Here is a 7,681-nt window from a genome sequence, read left to right on the forward strand (position 1 = left end):
CTGGATGATTGATAAGGATAAGGTCCACCCATGCAATGGATAAATTAACAGCTTAAGCATGTAAAGGCAACTTCACTTCTTTAATATTAATGAAAAATAAAGTGACTCTTACAATACATCTTGTTTGTTTCTATACTCACTATTAAAACAAACCACTCAAGTTTCTTTTATTAAAGATTCCACTAGGTGGCGACAAATTATATTGTTGGATGAAACGTGCTTACGTATGTTGACGTAAGCACGTATGATGACGTAAGCACGTTAGGGCGAGCCCTCCCGGAAGCCATAGAGAATGCATTGCAGCGCCCCCGTTCGAAAAAAATGATCTTTGAATGTAAGTCTCTGGGACCACTCGGGGCGATTCTCAGCTGGAAGGAAATCGCCCAAAAAGAGGCGGTACTCCACAGAACGTAGCATGACGCTGATTGGACTATATCCAGAGGCACAGTGACGGCTAGCGTGACTCTGTGGTTGAATGACATTGGTGGTGCGTCGCCCAATCGCCCTAATGAAGAAACCGCCCCTGCAGAGTTATGTTTTTGAGGATCCATGTTGTTCAATCCTAAGATCACTGCAGTCAAGAGGAGTTCCACCGCACTTACAAAATATCAATAGTTCCAAATGAGCATTATATCAGAAATGAGTTGTTCTAGAATTTTTATATTCGAACCAATTTGGGATCCAACCCATGCACTTCCAGTTGCATTACATTCCCAGTTTGTCTGCAAGGGAAGATTAATTACTTACGGGATTGCCTTTCACGATGTTTTGCAGGATGTTTTGGTAGAGGCAGTGGCACAAAACCACCACACCTCTCCCTTCAGCCTTTACAAAATCCATATAGGGTTTCAAAGCACACCACTCGGAGTTCCTGAACGATTCATTTTCATTTGCGAGTGTCAGTGCCCTGCCAGGACATCATTGCTTAATACCGAGCCACATTTTCGCTTTTGTCGAGATCATATTTCAAACTAACCATCACATTTGCATAGCACACGTGACAGAGTTGAAAAAGAATAGCACATTTTCTGCACCGGCGTTTGATTCATACGTGTTCCGGATTTTCCACGCGACGGTGCCGTGGGGGGTGTAAATGGTCAGCGCACTCGACGTTTCATTGCGAGTTCGCCGGTGCAATGCGATCTCATGGCAGCGCGATAGTCGAACCATCATTGCCCACGTTTCTTAAACCCCCCCCCCCCACCCCGGGCCCTGTCCATCCAGCGGTATAAATGTGTCCACCGCAGTCGATCTGCAGGTCGCGTGCGGCGAGGTGAAAAGTTTGGGTACTCCCCCCACCTCCTCTTCCAACACGTGAAGAGAAGGCTAAACATACCTGGAGCTCCTGCTAGTGGAAGCCCTTCCATCAGCAGCGGCTTAGGCAATACCATTCAGCGCTGCGCCTTTTACCTGATTTCAAGTTAGGAGTGCAGTTTTCCTTTGCTTCGCTTTGCACAATGCTCCCACTTGATGTTTCTTGGAAGCAAGCGCGATGGGTTTCTCCCATTGGGGCTGCAGCTTTCAGTGCACTCTGCCGCTGTTATCTGGGAGCTCGGCTTAGTGGAATGGAAAGGAGAGCCAGCAGGGGATGTTGTTGTGGGAGGAGGCAACTGCCTCTATGCCCGAGAGGCTGTACATTCAACCCTTGTGATCTCACAGACACATCAGACCAATACATGCGTGATGATGGAGTGTGTTTCTGGGTGCTTCAGAAGCAGAATGTGCTGGCGTAAGGCTTGCTCATCATCGTCTAGTTTTATTTGCAAGGTTTTCATCATTGTCATCTTCACGTGCAGCCAATCAATCATTTGCTGGATGATGGACTCCTGACATAGTTGGCACATCCCTCATGCTCCTGCGATGCAACTATCCGTCTCAGCTCTTCGCATGACCTGCTCTCATCACTCCATCCCTATGGTGGTCATCCAACCAATGTGTGTGTATATATAGAGAGAGACCATGATTTAAGAGCTGGGAGGACATCAGCTGTTTCCACTGAACTAAGTAAATGTAATCAAGAAAACTTAGCATGAATGGTATTTTATATTCGTTTTTTTCTTCTAGAATCCGATTTGTGGTATGTATGTGGGCAATGGTAGAACACTTTTTTATTCTGAATCCCGTTCGTGATTGGTTGGCCTCATAATTGTCCAATTGTTTGGTTCTATGTGATCTCCGTGAACAATTAGACGATGTTTGCGAAGAAACTAACATTGAGAGTCTAATGATTGTGAAATTATTCAAATCAGTTTTGGCTCCTTTATGAACAGAAGGATGTTTGAGGCATCAATCCATGGCAGGATTTTACACTCTGCCAACTTGGTCGTGGGCTAGATCCTACACCCTTCAGCGTGTCAGTGGTCTGTACATACATCTATATCATCATCATCATTATCATCATCACGATCCATGGACAGATCGCCCGTAGGTGTCCACTGCACATGTCGTCATTAGTTTCCACTTTCCTCTCCCTTGTGCCAATATGCTCAAGCAATGCGCACATCTTTTTGGCACCAATCTCTTCTTATGTCGTCGTTAAGCCATTCTCTGTAAGGTCTTCCTCGCTCTGCGATTGCTTCCATTTTGCGAACGACCACACGCCTTTAATGTTCCTGTTGTTGTCCATCCTACACGTGTGTCCAAATAGTTCAAGTGTCCTTCTCATCACTGCCTGCATCGTCTATGTGCAACCTGTTTTCGTACTTCTCCGTTGGTCACACTTTGGGAGCATCCTGCTGGAGAAACGCCTATCAATTTATGCTATATATAGTTTATGGATAGTCTATTAAGGCATGCGGTATACACACGCACATACTGAGGTGGCAAAGGTGCAGCCCTGCAAATGCCACTGCTGGCGGAAGGGTCTCTCCACTCTAGGGTATTTGTCGTTAATACTTCTTGCCGGCCAGATGTCTTGTAAGAGGTGAGAGTCAGGGAGCACCCAACATTTACCCAACCTCACCGTACCCGATTCAAGAAACGTACCCCCATTTTAACTGCCGCACCGGGAAAGTAAATCGGCGACCTCTCCATCGCAAGAGCGGCGTGGTAAACCATCGCACCGTACGGCAGCATCGCTATTTGCAAATAAATTGCGTACAATGTCAATAATCGATTCTGACGACGAGCTCCCTGGAGGCATTGTGTAGACGTAAGAATGCATTTAATTGATAGGGAGCTAATATTTGTATACATTGGCATGTGGCATCGTTTATCTGTTTGACTCTATTGTAAATATACTCGGGGTTATTTATTGCTGCGTTTGTTATTTTTGTAACATCTCACCGATCATTTTCCGCGCACACTTCAAGTGCACTAAGGCCCACGTTTCGCGGCTACACCAAAACCGTTCCATCTTTGCACGCCAGGCATGTTTCAGCTGGTGTCATAACTACCTCTTACATTTCCTGCAAGATGTGTTTCAATGTCGTGAAGCTGTCAAAGGATTTTGGATTATTTTTCATGAGAATTTCAATCGCGTGGCGTGTTTTCAAGGGCACGCTCTTCACACACACACACACACAGCTGACAATGCGTTTTGACACGAGGTTATGTAAAGCTGCGTTTTGTTAACTCAGCACCGGGACAGTTCTATCCAAATAACTGCCTTGCTGGAATTTCGCATGAATAATTCACTCAACACATATGATCCACTCGCCTCCCCCCACCCCCCTTTCTGATAACTATTCCTAAAAAAAAGTCACGTCAAAGTCTTAAACACCGAAACGGTCGGTTATCCAAACGTGCCCATCAAAATGTGAACAAATTGCCCTTTACCCTTTACGTAAGCGTACATTTGGAATTACTCTAATCAGACATGCCTTTCATTTTACATGACACGAGTACAGAAGTTAAAATGTACTGAGGCCTCCTCCCAAACACTACGGAGCCACTTTACATCAGATTTGATTTTTGCAGCAGCTTGGCAGTACCTGCATGGATTTACCAAAAATGTGACCCAACATCATATGACATCGGAGCAGTAGGCCCCATTGAGGGTCCGTGTCATAGCCTTTTGCACTTTCAAGCTCATCATTCATCTTCGGAGGTAGCCACGCTGGGAGAACGAACAGAGGACCTCTGGATTGCAGTGTTACACTACAGCACCATAAATAATGCGTTTCAATATTCGATCATTTAACAATCATTTAAATGTAACTGCTGGAATGTTAACTACCTGGGGGGCAGCTACACGGCATCACCTGTAAGAGAGTTATTTTTTTTCAGTTTGCGGTCAGTTTTCGGACAAAGCAATGAGCTCCCATAGCAGGGCCTCTAGTAGTTCAGAACCATCACAAAAGGGTAATTCATCTTGACCATGCCCATTTAGAGCCCGTTTATGGCGTCCCCGCTCCTCATAAAGCTCACAAGCCCAGGGGTTTTTTGAAGATAAGATAAAGCGAGATTTCGATTTAAAGCTTTCGTGACTGCAGGTAAAGTCACGTAGAAGGGAAGTAATAAAATAATAAAAATAAAACATAATAAAATAATTCTCACGACCTTTCGGCTACAACGCAAGCAGCCGTCTTCAGGTGAAGAATGAGACACTGCCAAGCTTGGAGCTTATATATAAGCCGGGTTGGAGGTGGAGGTGGAAGAAGACGGCTGCTTGCGTTGTAGCCGAAACGTCGTGAGAATTATTTCATTATGTTTTATTTTTATTATTTTATTACTTCCCTTCTACGTGACTTTACTGAAAGAACCAAGAAGATAAAGCGAGATTGTTTAAGGCATGTGCGGTTTTCATGCGGCAAGCACGATTTCACGGCGGTTGTGTCTACAGAGGCTCGACACTGGGATGACTGACTTTCCTCTGATGTCCACCACATGGACTTTGCAAAAGCAAAGTCTGTGCTACAGTGGATTAAAGTATAACTCTCATACGCCAAGGTGCATTCCCCCTGTACATCCTCTCTGTACAGGTCACCACCGGATCATTCAAAGACAAGATTTGTAAAACACTGTAATTGTGTCTAGGGTCCGTCCATAAATGACGTCACGCGATTTTGGACGATTTTTTACCCCCCCCCTCGTCACACGGCGTCACAAAAAGTCAGACCCCCCCCTCAAATATGATGTCACAAAGCTCTGCCCCCACCCCCCCAAATAAAACATGCTTTAAATCGCTTTAAACTATTGTCATTGTAGTGCGTATTTAATGTGGCGCTGCACTCTGATGTTGTAGGAAAAACATTTATTAAAAAGTATATTTAATTAAGTAGAACGTGTTGTCTATATTTATTCAAAGTTGCGCATTTTGATGTGACGTCACATTTATCCCCCCCCCCCTCGTCACACATCGTCACAAATGTCGGACCCCCCCCCCGCCTCCTAGGTGCGTGACGTCATTTATGGACGCCCCCCTACTTCATTGAATACCGTAATCCTTCGCCTTGAGATAAACGTTTGCTGAACCATTTCCAAAACAACCACAACAACCGAGGAGCACAATATGAATTCTGTCCCCTTGGTGGCGAAAGTGTGTACTGCAGCCAATGTAAACCATAAAGATTGGTCACGGGGATGCCTTCAGACTTCCAAACTAAATACCGGGAGGGAAGGGGAAAAAAAAACACAGAAAATTCTAATCCTTTTGCCGATCGCAAAAAAAAATAATTTGCTGAACTCTGTCAAAATTGACCCCAACAGAATGGTAGAAATATCGCCAAAGTCTCATAGATCGCCAATCAATTCGGAGAGTCAAATCACATCCTATTAAGCTCCTTTATGATTACCGAAGTTGATGTGCATTCGCGAAAACAAACTTGTGGTTTGACATATGACAATGATCAAACTTTTTTTTGTATCTCTTTCCTCACAGTATAAACATTGGAAAATGCTTAATTGTTATACGACACACGAAAAAGTATTTAATAACATTTATATTGCAACGTCCATAACCAACTAGTGTGCCCTGGTGAGCCAAGTGCGATTACCGGCCATGGCTAGCATTCATTGCAAAGCGCTATTTGGTCCTCACTTTCACCAACCCGCACCATCCAGCCTGGTGAACAACTCCTATCACCCACACATCATGGGAAGGCATCCGTCCAGCATTGGATAGCTACAAGGCCGTAAATGATAATAATTTGTATTATTGTTATACCTAACTGATGATGTTATTATTAATAATGAAATAATTTCACACGTGTATTACATTATTTTCAAAAGTTCGGGGTTTTTTTTCCATGAATGCACGACGCTCTTATTGTTTACTTAACTTTGCTTTATCGCCAGCCTCATTCGTAATACGATACAAGCCTGCCCTGTCCCTAATTCCAGTTAATGAAATCAACTTATCTCGGAGCTTGATCTATAACAACAACGCAGAACAGAGCAAAGAGACCAATTTGTGCCGAGAAATCAAAACAAACTCATTTCCGATGGAAGACGCTTAGCTGAAAACAAAGCAGTTTATTTTGTCAAGCACATATTTATTGTATCTTCTTCCGAAAATATTTGTCCAACTCAAGATCCTAAATAAAGTCCCAAGTTATGCAATGGAGACCCAAAGTGTAAAAAAAAACGAGACCAGGGTTAGAACTATGTGAACGAAAACAAAATGGTAGGACGCCTTGAGAATGTTTATTTGAACGAGTGTTTTGGTGAACACGTGCTGATGTCTGCATTAACAACAATGGGGTATTGTGCTCTTTGGCCCAAAGTGATGTCTATCTCACCCAAAGTACGAAGCTAACCTTCAAGGTGACGCCCACCTGACCAGAAGTCTCTGTCCATCAACACATATTTTGTTCAGCAACTATTTTCAATGGCTTTTGTTTTACAATTCATCATCATCATCAATCACGATCTATCCACTGCTGGATGAACGCATCCCCAAGCCATCACCATCCTTAATTATCCTGCAATGCCAAGATTTTCATCCAGCATTTTATCCGTGGATGCCCCCTGGAACAGGCTCCTCCTTTGGCTACGAGTCCATTTTTATGGTTCTTTCGGTAAAGTCACGTAGAAGGGAAATAATAAAATAATACAAATTAAACATAATAAAATACAATTCTCACGACGTTTCGGCCACAACGCAAGCAGCCGTCCTCAGGTGAAGAACAGGTCTGTCGGAAAGACAGCGTGACTTTACCGAAAGAACCAAAAAGATGAATCCCTGCAGTCACGAAAGCTTTAAATCGAAATTTACGAGTCCATTGTTAGTCTCGGCCATCATCCCTTCTAGAGACACATGCTGCACAAGCCCACTTTACTTTTCTTAGGAGTCAATAGTCTGTCCTCCTATGACGCGTGTTTTCACAACGCGGAATTGGATATGCCGCGATTGAGTGAACAGGACTACGTCACGCGAGGAGGAATAAGCGGTTGTGCGGCTGCCTCATCGTAGCGTCGCACAAGGCAGCGGGATGCTGCTGGATGCTTCCAGATGCTACCCACGCGCCTCAGTCTCTGCATGCGTAGCTCACGTGTTATTGCGGAATGTGATTTACCCTATATGATATATAATCGATCATAACGCGATTTTTCGATAATGCGGTGTTCTTCAGCAATGCAACTACCCCGTTATAGGAGAAGAGACTGGATTGTGCCTTTAAACTTGCGTATAGTCTCTGATCCAGACGTTTCTCTTTCACAGTGAGATTCCAAGCATGCTTCTTACCCTTCCTGAACAAATGGTCAAACTATTGATGAATAGGCCCTCAAATACAGAAGG

Source organism: Lampetra fluviatilis, chromosome 4 (assembly GCF_964198595.1).
Source record: "Lampetra fluviatilis chromosome 4, kcLamFluv1.1, whole genome shotgun sequence".
Taxonomy (NCBI): domain Eukaryota; kingdom Metazoa; phylum Chordata; class Hyperoartia; order Petromyzontiformes; family Petromyzontidae; genus Lampetra; species Lampetra fluviatilis.